This window comes from Malaclemys terrapin, chromosome 15 (assembly GCF_027887155.1).
Source record: "Malaclemys terrapin pileata isolate rMalTer1 chromosome 15, rMalTer1.hap1, whole genome shotgun sequence".
Classification (NCBI taxonomy): domain Eukaryota; kingdom Metazoa; phylum Chordata; order Testudines; family Emydidae; genus Malaclemys; species Malaclemys terrapin.
The window spans coordinates 3,894,356-3,914,543 of record NC_071519.1 but is presented as its reverse complement, the minus strand read 5'-3'; the positions used below and the strand labels follow the sequence as shown (position 1 = coordinate 3,914,543).

The window sequence follows — 20,188 nt, the reverse complement described above, 5'->3', positions numbered from 1 at the left end:
ATAGGGATGGGTTAGTGTACAGCGTTAGGATTACTCTATAGGGTTGTGTACGGGGTTAGGGTTAGTGTACAGGGTTGTGTACGGGGTTAGGGATAGTTTATAGGGTTGTGTATAGGGATGGGTTAGTGTACAGCGTTAGGATTACTCTATAGGGTTGTGTACGGGGTTAGGGTTAGTGTACAGGGTTGTGTACAGGGTTAGGGATAGTTTATAGGGTTGTGTATAGGGATGGGTTAGTGTACAGCGTTAGGATTACTCTATAGGGTTGTGTACGGGGTTAGGGTCAGTGTACAGGGTTGTGTACGGGGTTAGGGATAGTTTATAGGGGTGTGTATAGGGATGGGTTAGTGTACAGCGTTAGGATTACTCTATAGGGCTGTGTACGGGGTTAGGGTTAGTGTACAGGGTTGTGTACAGGGTTAGGGATAGTTTATAGGGTTGTGTATAGGGATGGGTTAGTGTACAGGGTTAGGATTACTCTATAGGGTTGTGTACGGGGTTAGGGATAGTTTATAGGGGTGTGTATAGGGATGGGTTAGTGTACAGCGTTAGGATTACTCTATAGGGTTGTGTACGGGGTTAGGGTCAGTGTACAGGGTTGTGTACGGGGTTAGGGATAGTTTATAGGGTTGTGTATAGGGATGGGTTAGTGTACAGCGTTAGGATTACTCTATAGGGCTGTGTACGGGGTTAGGGTCAGTGTACAGGGTTGTGTACGGGGTTAGGGTTAGTGTACAGGGTTGTGTACGGGGTTAGGGTCAGTGTACAGGGTTGTGTACAGGGTTAGGGATAGTTTATAGGGTTGTGTACAGGGATGGGTTAGTGTACAGCGTTAGGATTACTCTATAGGGCTGTGTACGGGGTTAGGGTCAGTGTACAGGGTTGTGTACGGGGTTAGGGATAGTTTATAGGGTTGTGTATAGGGATGGGTTAGTGTACAGCGTTAGGATTACTCTATAGGGTTGTGTACGGGGTTAGGGTCAGTGTACAGGGTTGTGTACGGGGTTAGGGATAGTTTATAGGGTTGTGTATAGGGATGGGTTAGTGTACAGGGTTAGGATTACTCTATAGGGCTGTGTACGGGGTTAGGGTCAGTGTACAGGGTTGTGTACAGGGTTAGGGATAGTTTATAGGGTTGTGTATAGGGATGGGTTAGTGTACAGCGTTAGGATTACTCTATAGGGCTGTGTACGGGGTTAGGGTCAGTGTACAGGGTTGTGTACAGGGTTAGGGATAGTTTATAGGGTTGTGTATAGGGATGGGTTAGTGTACAGCGTTAGGATTACTCTATAGGGTTGTGTACGGGGTTAGGGTCAGTGTACAGGGTTGTGTACGGGGTTAGGGATAGTTTATAGGGTTGTGTATAGGGATGGGTTAGTGTACAGCGTTAGGATTACTCTATAGGGTTGTGTACGGGGTTAGGGTCAGTGTACAGGGTTGTGTACGGGGTTAGGGATAGTTTATAGGGTTGTGTATAGGGATGGGTTAGTGTACAGCGTTAGGATTACTCTATAGGGTTGTGTACGGGGTTAGGGTCAGTGTACAGGGTTGTGTACGGGGTTAGGGATAGTTTATAGGGTTGTGTATAGGGATGGGTTAGTGTACAGCGTTAGGATTACTCTATAGGGTTGTGTACGGGGTTAGGGTCAGTGTACAGGGTTGTGTACAGGGTTAGGGATAGTTTATAGGGTTGTGTATAGGGATGGGTTAGTGTACAGCGTTAGGATTACTCTATAGGGTTGTGTACGGGGTTAGGGTCAGTGTACAGGGTTGTGTACGGGGTTAGGGATAGTTTATAGGGTTGTGTATAGGGATGGGTTAGAGTACAGCGTTAGGATTACTCTATAGGGTTGTGTACGGGGTTAGGGTCAGTGTACAGGGTTGTGTACGGGGTTAGGGATAGTTTATAGGGGTGTGTAGAGGGATGGGTTAGTGTACAGCGTTAGGATTACTCTATAGGGTTGTGTACGGGGTTAGGGTCAGTGTACAGGGTTGTGTACGGGGTTAGGGATAGTTTATAGGGTTGTGTATAGGGATGGGTTAGTGTACAGCGTTAGGATTACTCTATAGGGTTGTGTACGGGGTTAGGGTCAGTGTACAGGGTTGTGTACGAGGTTAGGGATAGTTTATAGGGTTGTGTATAGGGATGGGTTAGTGTACAGGGTTAGGATTACTCTATAGGGTTGTGTACGGGGTTAGGGTCAGTGTACAGGTTTGTGTACGGGGTTAGGGATAGTTTATAGGGTTGTGTATAGGGATGGGTTAGTGTACAGCGTTAGGATTACTCTATAGGGTTGTGTACGGGGTTAGGGTCAGTGTACAGGGTTGTGTACGGGGTTAGGGATAGTTTATAGGGTTGTGTATAGGGATGGGTTAGTGTACAGCGTTAGGATTACTCTATAGGGTTGTGTACGGGGTTAGGGTCAGTGTACAGGGTTGTGTACGGGGTTAGGGATAGTTTATAGGGGTGTGTATAGGGATGGGTTAGTGTACAGCGTTAGGATTACTCTATAGGGTTGTGTACGGGGTTAGGGTCAGTGTACAGGGCTGTGTACGGGGTTAGGGATAGTTTATAGGGTTGTGTATAGGGATGGGTTAGTGTACAGCGTTAGGATTACTCTATAGGGTTGTGTACGGGGTTAGGGTCAGTGTACAGGGTTGTGTACAGGGTTAGGGATAGTTTATAGGGTTGTGTATAGGGATGGGTTAGTGTACAGCGTTAGGATTACTCTATAGGGCTGTGTACGGGGTTAGGGTCAGTGTACAGGGTTGTGTACAGGGTTAGGGATAGTTTATAGGGTTGTGTATAGGGATGGGTTAGTGTACAGCGTTAGGATTACTCTATAGGGCTGTGTACGGGGTTAGGGTCAGTGTACAGGGTTGTGTACGGGGTTAGGGATAGTTTATAGGGTTGTGTATAGGGATGGGTTAGTGTACAGCGTTAGGATTACTCTATAGGGTTGTGTACGGGGTTAGGGTCAGTGTACAGGGTTGTGTACGGGGTTAGGGATAGTTTATAGGGTTGTGTATAGGGATGGGTTAGTGTACAGCGTTAGGATTACTCTATAGGGTTGTGTACGGGGTTAGGGTTAGTGTACAGGGTTGTGTACGGGGTTAGGGATAGTTTATAGGGTTGTGTATAGGGATGGGTTAGTGTACAGCGTTAGGATTACTCTATAGGGTTGTGTACGGGGTTAGGGTCAGTGTACAGGGTTGTGTACGGGGTTAGGGATAGTTTATAGGGTTGTGTATAGGGATGGGTTAGTGTACAGCGTTAGGATTACTCTATAGGGCTGTGTACGGGGTTAGGGTCAGTGTACAGGGTTAGGATTACTCTGTAGGGTTGTGTACGGGGTTAGGGTCAGTGTACAGGGTTGTGTACGGGGTTAGGGATAGTTTATAGGGTTGTGTATAGGGATGGGTTAGTGTACAGCGTTAGGATTACTCTATAGGGTTGTGTACGGGGTTAGGGTCAGTGTACAGGGTTGTGTACGGGGTTAGGGATAGTTTATAGGGTTGTGTATAGGGATGGGTTAGTGTACAGCGTTAGGATTACTCTATAGGGCTGTGTACGGGGTTAGGGTCAGTGTACAGGGTTGTGTACGGGGTTAGGGTCAGTGTACAGGGTTGTGTACGGGGTTAGGGATAGTTTATAGGGTTGTGTATAGGGATGGGTTAGTGTACAGCGTTAGGATTACTCTATAGGGTTGTGTACGGGGTTAGGGTCAGTGTACAGGGTTGTGTACGGGGTTAGGGTCAGTGTACAGGGTTGTGTACGGGGTTAGGGATAGTTTATAGGGTTGTGTATAGGGATGGGTTAGTGTACAGCGTTAGGATTACTCTATAGGGTTGTGTACGGGGTTAGGGTTAGTGTACAGGGTTGTGTACGGGGTTAGGGATAGTTTATAGGGGTGTGTATAGGGATGGGTTAGTGTACAGCGTTAGGATTACTCTATAGGGTTGTGTACGGGGTTAGGGATAGTTTATAGGGTTGTGTACGGGGTTAGGGTTAGTGTACAGGGTTGTGTACGGGGTTAGGGATAGTTTATAGGGGTGTGTACAGGGATGGGTTAGTGTACAGCGTTAGGATTACTCTATAGGGTTGTGTACGGGGTTAGGGTCAGTGTACAGGGTTGTGTACGGGGTTAGGGTTAGTGTACAGGGTTGTGTACGGGGTTAGGGATAGTTTATAGGGTTGTGTATAGGGATGGGTTAGTGTACAGCGTTAGGATTACTCTATAGGGTTGTGTACGGGGTTAGGGTCAGTGTACAGGGTTGTGTACGGGGTTAGGGTTAGTGTACAGGGTTGTGTACAGGGTTAGGGATAGTTTATAGGGTTGTGTATAGGGATGGGTTAGTGTACAGCGTTAGGATTACTCTATAGGGTTGTGTACGGGGTTAGGGTCAGTGTACAGGGTTGTGTACGGGGTTAGGGATAGTTTATAGGGGTGTGTATAGGGATGGGTTAGTGTACAGCGTTAGGATTACTCTATAGGGTTGTGTACGGGGTTAGGGTCAGTGTACAGGGTTGTGTACGGGGTTAGGGATAGTTTATAGGGTTGTGTATAGGGATGGGTTAGTGTACAGCGTTAGGATTACTCTATAGGGTTGTGTACGGGGTTAGGGTCAGTGTACAGGGTTGTGTACGGGGTTAGGGATAGTTTATAGGGTTGTGTATAGGGATGGGTTAGTGTACAGCGTTAGGATTACTCTATAGGGTTGTGTACGGGGTTAGGGTCAGTGTACAGGGTTGTGTACGGGGTTAGGGATAGTTTATAGGGTTGTGTATAGGGATGGGTTAGTGTACAGCGTTAGGATTACTCTATAGGGTTGTGTACGGGGTTAGGGTCAGTGTACAGGGTTGTGTACGGGGTTAGGGATAGTTTATAGGGTTGTGTATAGGGATGGGTTAGTGTACAGCGTTAGGATTACTCTATAGGGCTGTGTACGGGGTTAGGGTCAGTGTACAGGGTTGTGTACGGGGTTAGGGATAGTTTATAGGGGTGTGTATAGGGATGGGTTAGTGTACAGCGTTAGGATTACTCTATAGGGCTGTGTACGGGGTTAGGGTTAGTGTACAGGGTTGTGTACGGGGTTAGGGATAGTTTATAGGGTTGTGTTAGGGATGGGTTAGTGTACAGCGTTAGGATTACTCTATAGGGTTGTGTACGGGGTTAGGGTCAGTGTACAGGGCTGTGTACAGGGTTAGGGATAGTTTATAGGGTTGTGTATAGGGATGGGTTAGTGTACAGCGTTAGGATTACTCTATAGGGTTGTGTACGGGGTTAGGGTCAGTGTACAGGGTTGTGTACAGGGTTAGGGATAGTTTATAGGGTTGTGTATAGGGATGGGTTAGTGTACAGCGTTAGGATTACTCTATAGGGTTGTGTACGGGGTTAGGGTCAGTGTACAGGGTTGTGTACGGGGTTAGGGATAGTTTATAGGGTTGTGTATAGGGATGGGTTAGTGTACAGCGTTAGGATTACTCTATAGGGTTGTGTACGGGGTTAGGGTCAGTGTACAGGGTTGTGTACAGGGTTAGGGATAGTTTATAGGGTTGTGTATAGGGATGGGTTAGTGTACAGCGTTAGGATTACTCTATAGGGTTGTGTACGGGGTTAGGGTCAGTGTACAGGGTTGTGTACGGGGTTAGGGATAGTTTATAGGGTTGTGTATAGGGATGGGTTAGTGTACAGCGTTAGGATTACTCTATAGGGTTGTGTACGGGGTTAGGGTCAGTGTACAGGGTTGTGTACGGGGTTAGGGATAGTTTATAGGGGTGTGTATAGGGATGGGTTAGTGTACAGCGTTAGGATTACTCTATAGGGCTGTGTACGGGGTTAGGGTTAGTGTACAGGGTTGTGTACGGGGTTAGGGATAGTTTATAGGGTTGTGTATAGGGATGGGTTAGGGTACAGCGTTAGGATTACTCTATAGGGTTGTGTACGGGGTTAGGGTTAGTGTACAGGGTTGTGTACAGGGTTAGGGATAGTTTATAGGGTTGTGTATAGGGATGGGTTAGTGTACAGCGTTAGGATTACTCTATAGGGTTGTGTACGGGGTTAGGGTTAGTGTACAGGGTTGTGTACAGGGTTAGGGATAGTTTATAGGGTTGTGTATAGGGATGGGTTAGTGTACAGCGTTAGGATTACTCTATAGGGTTGTGTACGGGGTTAGGGTTAGTGTACAGGGTTGTGTACGGGGTTAGGGATAGTTTATAGGGTTGTGTATAGGGATGGGTTAGTGTACAGCGTTAGGATTACTCTATAGGGCTGTGTACGGGGTTAGGGTCAGTGTACAGGGTTGTGTACGGGGTTAGGGATAGTTTATAGGGTTGTGTATAGGGATGGGTTAGTGTACAGGGTTAGGATTACTCTATAGGGTTGTGTACGGGGTTAGGGTCAGTGTACAGGGTTGTGTACGGGGTTAGGGTCAGTGTACAGGGTTGTGTACGGGGTTAGGGATAGTTTATAGGGTTGTGTATAGGGATGGGTTAGTGTACAGCGTTAGGATTACTCTATAGGGTTGTGTACGGGGTTAGGGTCAGTGTACAGGGTTGTGTACGGGGTTAGGGATAGTTTATAGGGTTGTGTATAGGGATGGGTTAGTGTACAGCGTTAGGATTACTCTATAGGGTTGTGTACGGGGTTAGGGTCAGTGTACAGGGTTGTGTACGGGGTTAGGGTTAGTGTACAGGTTTGTGTACGGGGTTAGGGATAGTTTATAGGGTTGTGTATAGGGATGGGTTAGTGTACAGCGTTAGGATTACGCTATAGGGTTGTGTACGGGGTTAGGGTCAGTGTACAGGGTTGTGTACGGGGTTAGGGTTAGTTTATAGGGGTGTGTATAGGGATAGGTTAGTGTACAGCGTTAGGATTACTCTATAGGGTTGTGTACGGGGTTAGGGTCAGTGTACAGGGTTGTGTACGGGGTTAGGGATAGTTTATAGGGTTGTGTACAGGGATGGGTTAGTGTACAGCGTTAGGATTACTCTATAGGGCTGTGTACGGGGTTAGGGTTAGTGTACAGGGTTGTGTACAGGGTTAGGGATAGTTTATAGGGTTGTGTATAGGGATGGGTTAGTGTACAGTGTTAGGATTACTCTATAGGGCTGTGTACGGGGTTAGGGTCAGTGTACAGGGTTGTGTACGGGGTTAGGGTCAGTGTACAGGGTTGTGTACGGGGTTAGGGTTAGTGTACAGGGTTGTGTACGGGGTTAGGGATAGTTTATAGGGTTGTGTATAGGGATGGGTTAGTGTACAGCGTTAGGATTACTCTATAGGGTTGTGTACGGGGTTAGGGTCAGTGTACAGGGTTGTGTACGGGGTTAGGGATAGTTTATAGCGGTGTGTATAGGGATGGGTTAGTGTACAGCGTTAGGATTACTCTATAGGGTTGTGTACGGGGTTAGGGTCAGTGTACAGGGTTGTGTACGGGGTTAGGGATAGTTTATAGGGGTGTGTATAGGGATGGGTTAGTGTACAGCGTTAGGATTACTCTATAGGGTTGTGTACGGGGTTAGGGTTAGTGTACAGGGTTGTGTACGGGGTTAGGGTCAGTGTACAGGGTTGTGTACGGGGTTAGGGATAGTTTATAGGGTTGTGTATAGGGATGGGTTAGTGTACAGCGTTAGGATTACTCTATAGGGTTGTGTACGGGGTTAGGGTTAGTGTACAGGGTTGTGTACGGGGTTAGGGATAGTTTATAGGGTTGTGTATAGGGATGGGTTAGTGTACAGCGTTAGGATTACTCTATAGGGTTGTGTACGGGGTTAGGGTCAGTGTACAGGGTTGTGTACGGGGTTAGGGATAGTTTATAGGGTTGTGTATAGGGATGGGTTAGTGTACAGCGTTAGGATTACTCTATAGGGCTGTGTACGGGGTTAGGGTTAGTGTACAGGGTTGTGTACGGGGTTAGGGATAGTTTATAGGGTTGTGTATAGGGATGGGTTAGTGTACAGCGTTAGGATTACTCTATAGGGTTGTGTACGGGGTTAGGGATAGTTTATAGGGTTGTGTATAGGGATGGGTTAGTGTACAGCGTTAGGATTACTCTATAGGGGTGTGTACGGGGTTAGGGTCAGTGTACAGGGTTGTGTACGGGGTTAGGGATAGTTTATAGGGGTGTGTACAGGGATGGGTTAGTGTACAGCGTTAGGATTACTCTATAGGGTTGTGTACGGGGTTAGGGTCAGTGTACAGGGTTGTGTACGGGGTTAGGGATAGTTTATAGGGGTGTGTACAGGGATGGGTTAGTGTACAGCGTTAGGATTACTCTATAGGGTTGTGTACGGGGTTAGGGTCAGTGTACAGGGTTGTGTACGGGGTTAGGGATAGTTTATAGGGTTGTGTATAGGGATGGGTTAGAGTACAGCGTTAGGATTACTCTATAGGGTTGTGTACGGGGTTAGGGTCAGTGTACAGGGTTGTGTACGGGGTTAGGGATAGTTTATAGGGGTGTGTATAGGGATGGGTTAGTGTACAGCGTTAGGATTACTCTATAGGGTTGTGTACGGGGTTAGGGTCAGTGTACAGGGTTGTGTACGGGGTTAGGGATAGTTTATAGGGGTGTGTATAGGGATGGGTTAGTGTACAGCGTTAGGATTACTCTATAGGGTTGTGTACGGGGTTAGGGTCAGTGTACAGGGTTGTGTACGGGGTTAGGGATAGTTTATAGGGTTGTGTATAGGGATGGGTTAGTGTACAGCGTTAGGATTACTCTATAGGGTTGTGTACGGGGTTAGGGTCAGTGTACAGGGTTGTGTACGGGGTTAGGGATAGTTTATAGGGTTGTGTATAGGGATGGGTTAGTGTACAGCGTTAGGATTACTCTATAGGGTTGTGTACGGGGTTAGGGTCAGTGTACAGGGTTGTGTACAGGGTTAGGGATAGTTTATAGGGTTGTGTATAGGGATGGGTTAGTGTACAGCGTTAGGATTACTCTATAGGGTTGTGTACGGGGTTAGGGTCAGTGTACAGGGCTGTGTACGGGGTTAGGGATAGTTTATAGGGTTGTGTATAGGGATGGGTTAGTGTACAGGGTTAGGATTACTCTATAGGGTTGTGTACGGGGTTAGGGTTAGTGTACAGGGTTGTGTACGGGGTTAGGGATAGTTTATAGGGTTGTGTATAGGGATGGGTTAGTGTACAGCGTTAGGATTACTCTATAGGGTTGTGTACGGGGTTAGGGTCAGTGTACAGGGTTGTGTACGGGGTTAGGGATAGTTTATAGGGTTGTGTATAGGGATGGGTTAGTGTACAGCGTTAGGATTACTCTATAGGGTTGTGTACGGGGTTAGGGTCAGTGTACAGGGTTGTGTACGGGGTTAGGGATAGTTTATAGGGTTGTGTATAGGGATGGGTTAGTGTACAGCGTTAGGATTACTCTATAGGGTTGTGTACGGGGTTAGGGTCAGTGTACAGGGTTGTGTACGGGGTTAGGGATAGTTTATAGGGTTGTGTATAGGGATGGGTTAGTGTACAGCGTTAGGATTACTCTATAGGGTTGTGTACGGGGTTAGGGTCAGTGTACAGGGTTGTGTACGGGGTTAGGGATAGTTTATAGGGTTGTGTATAGGGATGGGTTAGTGTACAGCGTTAGGATTACTCTATAGGGCTGTGTACGGGGTTAGGGTCAGTGTACAGGGTTGTGTACGGGGTTAGGGATAGTTTATAGGGTTGTGTATAGGGATGGGTTAGTGTACAGCGTTAGGATTACTCTATAGGGTTGTGTACGGGGTTAGGGTCAGTGTACAGGGTTGTGTACGGGGTTAGGGATAGTTTATAGGGTTGTGTATAGGGATGGGTTAGTGTACAGCGTTAGGATTACTCTATAGGGTTGTGTACGGGGTTAGGGTCAGTGTACAGGGTTGTGTATGGGGTTAGGGATAGTTTATAGGGTTGTGTATAGGGATGGGTTAGTGTACAGCGTTAGGATTACTCTATAGGGTTGTGTACGGGGTTAGGGTCAGTGTACAGGGTTGTGTACGGGGTTAGGGATAGTTTATAGGGTTGTGTATAGGGATGGGTTAGTGTACAGCGTTAGGATTACTCTATAGGGTTGTGTACGGGGTTAGGGTCAGTGTACAGGGTTGTGTACAGGGTTAGGGATAGTTTATAGGGTTGTGTATAGGGATGGGTTAGTGTACAGCGTTAGGATTACTCTATAGGGCTGTGTACGGGGTTAGGGTCAGTGTACAGGGTTGTGTACAGGGTTAGGGATAGTTTATAGGGTTGTGTATAGGGATGGGTTAGTGTACAGCGTTAGGATTACTCTATAGGGTTGTGTACGGGGTTAGGGTTAGTGTACAGGGTTGTGTACGGGGTTAGGGATAGTTTATAGGGTGTGTATAGGGATGGGTTAGTGTACAGCGTTAGGATTACTCTATAGGGTTGTGTACGGGGTTAGGGTCAGTGTACAGGGTTGTGTACAGGGTTAGGGATAGTTTATAGGGTTGTGTATAGGGATGGGTTAGTGTACAGCGTTAGGATTACTCTATAGGGTTGTGTACGGGGTTAGGGTCAGTGTACAGGGTTGTGTACGGGGTTAGGGATAGTTTATAGGGTTGTGTATAGGGATGGGTTAGTGTACAGCGTTAGGATTACTCTATAGGGTTGTGTACGGGGTTAGGGTCAGTGTACAGGGTTGTGTACGGGGTTAGGGATAGTTTATAGGGTTGTGTACAGGGATGGGTTAGTGTACAGCGTTAGGATTACTCTATAGGGTTGTGTACGGGGTTAGGGTCAGTGTACAGGGCTGTGTACGGGGTTAGGGATAGTTTATAGGGTTGTGTACAGGGATGGGTTAGTGTACAGCGTTAGGATTACTCTATAGGGCTGTGTACAGGGTTAGGGTCAGTGTACAGGGTTGTGTACGGGGTTAGGGATAGTTTATAGGGTTGTGTATAGGGATGGGTTAGTGTACAGCGTTAGGATTACTCTATAGGGTTGTGTACGGGGTTAGGGTCAGTGTACAGGGTTGTGTACGGGGTTAGGGATAGTTTATAGGGTTGTGTATAGGGATGGGTTAGTGTACAGCGTTAGGATTACTCTATAGGGTTGTGTACGGGGTTAGGGTCAGTGTACAGGGTTGTGTACGGGGTTAGGGATAGTTTATAGGGTTGTGTATAGGGATGGGTTAGTGTACAGCGTTAGGATTACTCTATAGGGTTGTGTACGGGGTTAGGGTTAGTGTACAGGGTTGTGTACGGGGTTAGGGATAGTTTATAGGGTTGTGTATAGGGATGGGTTAGTGTACAGGGTTAGGATTACTCTATAGGGTTGTGTACGGGGTTAGGGTCAGTGTACAGGGTTGTGTACGGGGTTAGGGATAGTTTATAGGGGTGTGTATAGGGATGGGTTAGTGTACAGCGTTAGGATTACTCTATAGGGCTGTGTACGGGGTTAGGGTTAGTGTACAGGGTTGTGTACGGGGTTAGGGTTAGTGTACAGGGTTGTGTACGGGGTTAGGGATAGTTTATAGGGGTGTGTAGAGGGATGGGTTAGTGTACAGCGTTAGGATTACTCTATAGGGCTGTGTACGGGGTTAGGGTCAGTGTACAGGGTTGTGTACAGGGTTAGGGATAGTTTATAGGGTTGTGTATAGGGATGGGTTAGTGTACAGCGTTAGGATTACTCTATAGGGTTGTGTACGGGGTTAGGGTCAGTGTACAGGGTTGTGTACGGGGTTAGGGATAGTTTATAGGGTTGTGTATAGGGATGGGTTAGTGTACAGCGTTAGGATTACTCTATAGGGTTGTGTACGGGGTTAGGGTCAGTGTACAGGGTTGTGTACGGGGTTAGGGATAGTTTATAGGGTTGTGTATAGGGATGGGTTAGTGTACAGCGTTAGGATTACTCTATAGGGTTGTGTACGGGGTTAGGGTTAGTGTACAGGGTTGTGTACAGGGTTAGGGATAGTTTATAGGGTTGTGTATAGGGATGGGTTAGTGTACAGCGTTAGGATTACTCTATAGGGTTGTGTACGGGGTTAGGGTCAGTGTACAGGGTTGTGTACGGGGTTAGGGATAGTTTATAGGGTTGTGTACAGGGATGGGTTAGTGTACAGCGTTAGGATTACTCTATAGGGTTGTGTACGGGGTTAGGGTCAGTGTACAGGGTTGTGTACGGGGTTAGGGATAGTTTATAGGGGTGTGTATAGGGATGGGTTAGTGTACAGCGTTAGGATTACTCTATAGGGTTGTGTACGGGGTTAGGGTCAGTGTACAGGGTTGTGTACGGGGTTAGGGATAGTTTATAGGGTTGTGTATAGGGATGGGTTAGTGTACAGCGTTAGGATTACTCTATAGGGTTGTGTACGGGGTTAGGGTCAGTGTACAGGGCTGTGTACAGGGTTAGGGATAGTTTATAGGGTTGTGTATAGGGATGGGTTAGTGTACAGCGTTAGGATTACTCTATAGGGTTGTGTACGGGGTTAGGGTCAGTGTACAGGGTTGTGTACGGGGTTAGGGATAGTTTATAGGGTTGTGTATAGGGATGGGTTAGTGTACAGCGTTAGGATTACTCTATAGGGTTGTGTACGGGGTTAGGGTCAGTGTACAGGGTTGTGTACGGGGTTAGGGATAGTTTATAGGGTTGTGTATAGGGATGGGTTAGTGTACAGCGTTAGGATTACTCTATAGGGCTGTGTACGGGGTTAGGGTCAGTGTACAGGGTTGTGTACGGGGTTAGGGATAGTTTATAGGGGTGTGTATAGGGATGGGTTAGTGTACAGCGTTAGGATTACTCTATAGGGTTGTGTACGGGGTTAGGGTCAGTGTACAGGGTTGTGTACGGGGTTAGGGATAGTTTATAGGGGTGTGTATAGGGATGGGTTAGTGTACAGCGTTAGGATTACTCTATAGGGTTGTGTACGGGGTTAGGGTCAGTGTACAGGGTTGTGTACGGGGTTAGGGATAGTTTATAGGGGTGTGTATAGGGATGGGTTAGTGTACAGCGTTAGGATTACTCTATAGGGTTGTGTACGGGGTTAGGGTCAGTGTACAGGGTTGTGTACGGGGTTAGGGTCAGTGTACAGGGTTGTGTATGGGGTTAGGGATAGTTTATAGGGTTGTGTATAGGGATGGGTTAGTGTACAGCGTTAGGATTACTCTATAGGGTTGTGTACGGGGTTAGGGTTAGTGTACAGGGTTGTGTATGGGGTTAGGGATAGTTTATAGGGTTGTGTATAGGGATGGGTTAGTGTACAGCGTTAGGATTACTCTATAGGGTTGTGTACGGGGTTAGGGTCAGTGTACAGGGTTGTGTACGGGGTTAGGGATAGTTTATAGGGGTGTGTATAGGGATGGGTTAGTGTACAGCGTTAGGATTACTCTATAGGGTTGTGTACGGGGTTAGGGTTAGTGTACAGGGTTGTGTACGGGGTTAGGGATAGTTTATAGGGTTGTGTATAGGGATGGGTTAGTGTACAGCGTTAGGATTACTCTATAGGGCTGTGTACGGGGTTAGGGTTAGTGTACAGGGTTGTGTACAGGGTTAGGGATAGTTTATAGGGTTGTGTATAGGGATGGGTTAGTGTACAGGGTTAGGATTACTCTATAGGGTTGTGTACGGGGTTAGGGTTAGTGTACAGGGTTGTGTACGGGGTTAGGGTCAGTGTACAGGGTTGTGTACGGGGTTAGGGATAGTTTATAGGGTTGTGTATAGGGATGGGTTAGTGTACAGCGTTAGGATTACTCTATAGGGTTGTGTACGGGGTTAGGGTCAGTGTACAGGGTTGTGTACGGGGTTAGGGATAGTTTATAGGGTTGTGTATAGGGATGGGTTAGTGTACAGCGTTAGGATTACTCTATAGGGCTGTGTACGGGGTTAGGGTCAGTGTACAGGGTTGTGTACGGGGTTAGGGATAGTTTATAGGGTTGTGTATAGGGATGGGTTAGTGTACAGCGTTAGGATTACTCTATAGGGCTGTGTACGGGGTTAGGGTCAGTGTACAGGGTTGTGTACGGGGTTAGGGATAGTTTATAGGGGTGTGTATAGGGATGGGTTAGTGTACAGCGTTAGGATTACTCTATAGGGTTGTGTACGGGGTTAGGGTCAGTGTACAGGGTTGTGTACGGGGTTAGGGATAGTTTATAGGGGTGTGTATAGGGATGGGTTAGTGTACAGCGTTAGGATTACTCTATAGGGTTGTGTACGGGGTTAGGGTCAGTGTACAGGGTTGTGTACAGGGTTAGGGATAGTTTATAGGGTTGTGTATAGGGATGGGTTAGTGTACAGCGTTAGGATTACTCTATAGGGTTGTGTACGGGGTTAGGGTTAGTGTACAGGGTTGTGTACAGGGTTAGGGATAGTTTATAGGGTTGTGTATAGGGATGGGTTAGTGTACAGCGTTAGGATTACTCTATAGGGTTGTGTACGGGGTTAGGGTCAGTGTACAGGGCTGTGTACAGGGTTAGGGATAGTTTATAGGGTTGTGTATAGGGATGGGTTAGTGTACAGGGTTAGGATTACTCTATAGGGTTGTGTACGGGGTTAGGGTCAGTGTACAGGGTTGTGTACGGGGTTAGGGATAGTTTATAGGGTTGTGTATAGGGATGGGTTAGTGTACAGCGTTAGGATTACTCTATAGGGTTGTGTACGGGGTTAGGGTCAGTGTACAGGGTTGTGTACGGGGTTAGGGATAGTTTATAGGGTTGTGTATAGGGATGGGTTAGTGTACAGCGTTAGGATTACTCTATAGGGTTGTGTACGCGGTTAGGGTCAGTGTACAGGGTTGTGTACGGGGTTAGGGATAGTTTATAGGGGTGTGTATAGGGATGGGTTAGTGTACAGCGTTAGGATTACTCTATAGGGTTGTGTACAGGGTTAGGGTCAGTGTACAGGGTTGTGTACGGGGTTAGGGATAGTTTATAGGGGTGTGTATAGGGATGGGTTAGTGTACAGCGTTAGGATTACTCTATAGGGTTGTGTACGGGGTTAGGGTTAGTGTACAGGGTTGTGTACGGGGTTAGGGATAGTTTATAGGGTTGTGTATAGGGATGGGTTAGTGTACAGCGTTAGGATTACTCTATAGGGTTGTGTACGGGGTTAGGGTCAGTGTACAGGGTTGTGTACGGGGTTAGGGATAGTTTATAGGGTTGTGTATAGGGATGGGTTAGTGTACAGCGTTAGGATTACTCTATAGGGTTGTGTACGGGGTTAGGGTCAGTGTACAGGGTTGTGTACGGGGTTAGGGATAGTTTATAGGGTTGTGTATAGGGATGGGTTAGTGTACAGCGTTAGGATTACTCTATAGGGCTGTGTACGGGGTTAGGGTCAGTGTACAGGGTTGTGTACGGGGTTAGGGATAGTTTATAGGGTTGTGTATAGGGATGGGTTAGTGTACAGCGTTAGGATTACTCTATAGGGTTGTGTACGGGGTTAGGGTCAGTGTACAGGGTTGTGTACGGGGTTAGGGATAGTTTATAGGGTTGTGTATAGGGATGGGTTAGTGTACAGCGTTAGGATTACTCTATAGGGTTGTGTACGGGGTTAGGGTCAGTGTACAGGGTTGTGTACGGGGTTAGGGATAGTTTATAGGGTTGTGTATAGGGATGGGTTAGTGTACAGCGTTAGGATTACTCTATAGGGTTGTGTACGGGGTTAGGGTCAGTGTACAGGGTTGTGTACGGGGTTAGGGATAGTTTATAGGGGTGTGTATAGGGATGGGTTAGTGTACAGCGTTAGGATTACTCTATAGGGTTGTGTACGGGGTTAGGGATAGTTTATAGGGTTGTGTATAGGGATGGGTTAGTGTACAGCGTTAGGATTACTCTATAGGGTTGTGTACGGGGTTAGGGATAGTTTATAGGGTTGTGTACAGGGTTAGGGATAGTTTATAGGGTTGTGTACAGGGATGGGTTAGTGTACAGCGTTAGGATTACTCTATAGGGTTGTGTACGGGGTTAGGATCAGTGTACAGGGTTGTGTACGGGGTTAGGGATAGTTTATAGGGTTGTGTATAGGGATGGGTTAGTGTACAGCGTTAGGATTACTCTATAGGGTTGTGTACGGGGTTAGGGTCAGTGTACAGGGTTGTGTACAGGGTTAGGGATAGTTTATAGGGTTGTGTATAGGGATGGGTTAGTGTACAGCGTTAGGATTACTCTATAGGGTTGTGTACGGGGTTAGGGTTAGTGTACAGGGTTGTGTACGGGGTTAGGGATAGTTTGTAGGGTTGTGTATAGGGATGGGTTAGTGTACAGCGTTAGGATTACTCTATAGGGTTGTGTACGGGGTTAGGGTCAGTGTACAGGGTTGTGTACGGGGTTAGGGATAGTTTATAGGGTTGTGTATAGGGATTGGTTAGTGTACAGCGTTAGGATTACTCTATAGGGTTGTGTACGGGGTTAGGGTCAGTGTACAGGGTTGTGTACGGGGTTAGGTATAGTTTATAGGGTTGTGTATAGGGATGGGTTAGTGTACAGCGTTAGGATTACTCTATAGGGTTGTGTACGGGGTTAGGGTCAGTGTACAGGGTTGTGTACGGGGTTAGGGATAGTTTATAGGGTTGTGTATAGGGATGGGTTAGTGTACAGCGTTAGGATTACTCTATAGGGTTGTGTACGGGGTTAGGGTCAGTGTACAGGGTTGTGTACGGGGTTAGGGATAGTTTATAGGGGTGTGTATAGGGATGGGTTAGTGTACAGCGTTAGGATTACTCTATAGGGTTGTGTACGGGGTTAGGGTCAGTGTACAGGGCTGTGTACGGGGTTAGGGATAGTTTATAGGGGTGTGTATAGGGATGGGTTAGTGTACAGCGTTAGGATTACTCTATAGGGTTGTGTACGGGGTTAGGGTCAGTGTACAGGGCTGTGTACGGGGTTAGGGATAGTTTATAGGGGTGTGTATAGGGATGGGTTAGTGTACAGCGTTAGGATTACTCTATAGGGTTGTGTACGCGGTTAGGGTTAGTGTACAGGGTTGTGTACGGGGTTAGGGATAGTTTATAGGGGTGTGTATAGGGATGGGTTAGTGTACAGCGTTAGGATTACTCTATAGGGTTGTGTACGGGGTTAGGGTCAGTGTACAGGGTTGTGTACGGGGTTAGGGATAGTTTATAGGGTTGTGTATAGGGATGGGTTAGTGTACAGGGTTAGGATTACTCTATAGGGTTGTGTACGGGGTTAGGGTCAGTGTACAGGGTTGTGTACGGGGTTAGGGATAGTTTATAGGGTTGTGTATAGGGATGGGTTAGTGTACAGCGTTAGGATTACTCTATAGGGTTGTGTACGGGGTTAGGGTTAGTGTACAGGGTTGTGTATGGGGTTAGGGATAGTTTATAGGGTTGTGTATAGGGATGGGTTAGTGTACAGCGTTAGGATTACTCTATAGGGTTGTGTACGGGGTTAGGGTTAGTGTACAGGGTTGTGTACGGGGTTAGGGATAGTTTATAGGGTTGTGTATAGAGATGGGTTAGTGTACAGCGTTAGGATTACTCTATAGGGTTGTGTACGCGGTTAGGGTCAGTGTACAGGGTTGTGTACAGGGTTAGGGATAGTTTATAGGGTTGTGTATAGGGATGGGTTAGGGTACAGCGTTAGGATTACTCTATAGGGTTGTGTACGGGGTTAGGGTCAGTGTACAGGGTTGTGTACGGGGTTAGGGATAGTTTATAGGGTTGTGTATAGGGATGGGTTAGTGTACAGCGTTAGGATTACTCTATAGGGTTGTGTACGGGGTTAGGGTTAGTGTACAGGGTTGTGTACGGGGTTAGGGATAGTTTATAGGGTTGTGTATAGGGATGGGTTAGTGTACAGGGTTAGGATTACTCTATAGGGTTGTGTACGGGGTTAGGGTTAGTGTACAGGGTTGTGTACGGGGTTAGGGTCAGTGTACAGGGTTGTGTACGGGGTTAGGGTTAGTGTACAGGGTTGTGTACGGGGTTAGGGATAGTTTATAGGGTTGTGTATAGGGATGGGTTAGTGTACAGCGTTAGGATTACTCTATAGGGTTGTGTACGGGGTTAGGGATAGTTTATAGGGTTGTGTATAGGGATGGGTTAGTGTACAGCGTTAGGATTACTCTATAGGGTTGTGTACGGGGTTAGGGTTAGTGTACAGGGTTGTGTACGGGGTTAGGGATAGTTTATAGGGGTGTGTATACGGATGGGTTAGTGTACAGCGTTAGGATTACTCTATAGGGTTGTGTACGGGGTTAGGGTCAGTGTACAGGGTTGTGTACGGGGTTAGGGTCAGTGTACAGGGTTGTGTACGGGGTTAGGGATAGTTTATAGGGTTGTGTATAGGGATGGGTTAGTGTACAGCGTTAGGATTACTCTATAGGGCTGTGTACGCGGTTAGGGTCAGTGTACAGGGTTGTGTACGGGGTTAGGGATAGTTTATAGGGGTGTGTATAGGGATGGGTTAGTGTACAGCGTTAGGATTACTCTATAGGGTTGTGTACGGGGTTAGGGTTAGTGTACAGGGTTGTGTACAGGGTTAGGGATAGTTTATAGGGTTGTGTATAGGGATGGGTTAGTGTACAGCGTTAGGATTACTCTATAGGGCTGTGTACGGGGTTAGGGTCAGTGTACAGGGTTGTGTACGGGGTTAGGGATAGTTTATAGGGTTGTGTACGGGGTTAGGGATAGTTTATAGGGGTGTGTATAGGGATGGGTTAGTGTACAGCGTTAGGATTACGCTATAGGGTTGTGTACGGGGTTAGGGTCAGTGTACAGGGTTGTGTACAGGGTTAGGGATAGTTTATAGGGTTGTGTATAGGGATGGGTTAGTGTACAGCGTTAGGATTACTCTATAGGGTTGTGTACGGGGTTAGGGTCAGTGTACAGGGTTGTGTACAGGGTTAGGGATAGTTTATAGGGTTGTGTATAGGGATGGGTTAGTGTACAGCGTTAGGATTACTCTATAGGGTTGTGTACGGGGTTAGGGTTAGTGTACAGGGTTGTGTACGGGGTTAGGGTTAGTGTACAGGGTTGTGTATAGGGATGGGTTAGTGTACAGCGTTAGGATTACTCTATAGGGTTGTGTACGGGTTTAGGGTTAGTGTACAGGGTTGTGTACGGGGTTAGGGATAGTTTATAGGGTTGTGTATAGGGATGGGTTAGTGTACAGCGTTAGGATTACTCTATAGGGCTGTGTACGGGGTTAGGGTTAGTGTACAGGGTTGTGTACAGGGTTAGGGATAGTTTATAGGGTTGTGTATAGGGATGGGTTAGTGTACAGCGTTAGGATTACTCTATAGGGTTGTGTACGGGGTTAGGGATAGTTTATAGGGTTGTGTATAGGGATGGGTTAGGGTACAGCGTTAGGATTACTCTATAGGGCTGTGTACGGGGTTAGGGTTAGTGTACAGGGTTGTGTACGGGGTTAGGGATAGTTTATAGGGTTATGTATAGGGATGGGTTAGTGTACAGCGTTAGGATTACTCTATAGGGTTGTGTACGGGGTTAGGGTCAGTGTACAGGGTTGTGTACGGGGTTAGGGATAGTTTATAGGGTTGTGTATAGGGATGGGTTAGTGTACAGCGTTAGGATTACTCTATAGGGTTGTGTACGGGGTTAGGGTCAGTGTACAGGGTTGTGTACGGGGTTAGGGATAGTTTATAGGGTTGTGTATAGGGATGGGTTAGTGTACAGGGTTAGGATTACTCTATAGGGTTGTGTACGGGGTTAGGGATAGTTTATAGGGTTGTGTATAGGGATGGGTTAGTGTACAGCGTTAGGATTACTCTATAGGGCTGTGTACGGGGTTAGGGTTAGTGTACAGGGTTGTGTACAGGGTTAGGGATAGTTTATAGGGTTGTGTATAGGGATGGGTTAGTGTACAGCGTTAGGATTACTCTATAGGGTTGTGTACGGGGTTAGGGATAGTTTATAGGGTTGTGTATAGGGATGGGTTAGGGTACAGCGTTAGGATTACTCTATAGGGCTGTGTACGGGGTTAGGGTTAGTGTACAGGGTTGTGTACGGGGTTAGGGATAGTTTATAGGGTTATGTATAGGGATGGGTTAGTGTACAGCGTTAGGATTACTCTATAGGGTTGTGTACGGGGTTAGGGTCAGTGTACAGGGTTGTGTACGGGGTTAGGGATAGTTTATAGGGTTGTGTATAGGGATGGGTTAGTGTACAGCGTTAGGATTACTCTATAGGGTTGTGTACGGGGTTAGGGTCAGTGTACAGGGTTGTGTACGGGGTTAGGGATAGTTTATAGGGTTGTGTATAGGGATGG

At 46.9% G+C, this 20,188-nt stretch overlaps 1 protein-coding gene across 1 annotated transcript in view; it reads right to left on the bottom strand.

The window, feature by feature from the left end:
- Positions 1 to 20,188, bottom strand: part of LOC128823287 (hydroperoxide isomerase ALOXE3-like) — an 89,867-nt gene that overhangs the window by 54,507 nt on the left and 15,172 nt on the right. The gene's annotated exons all lie outside the window — the stretch shown is intronic.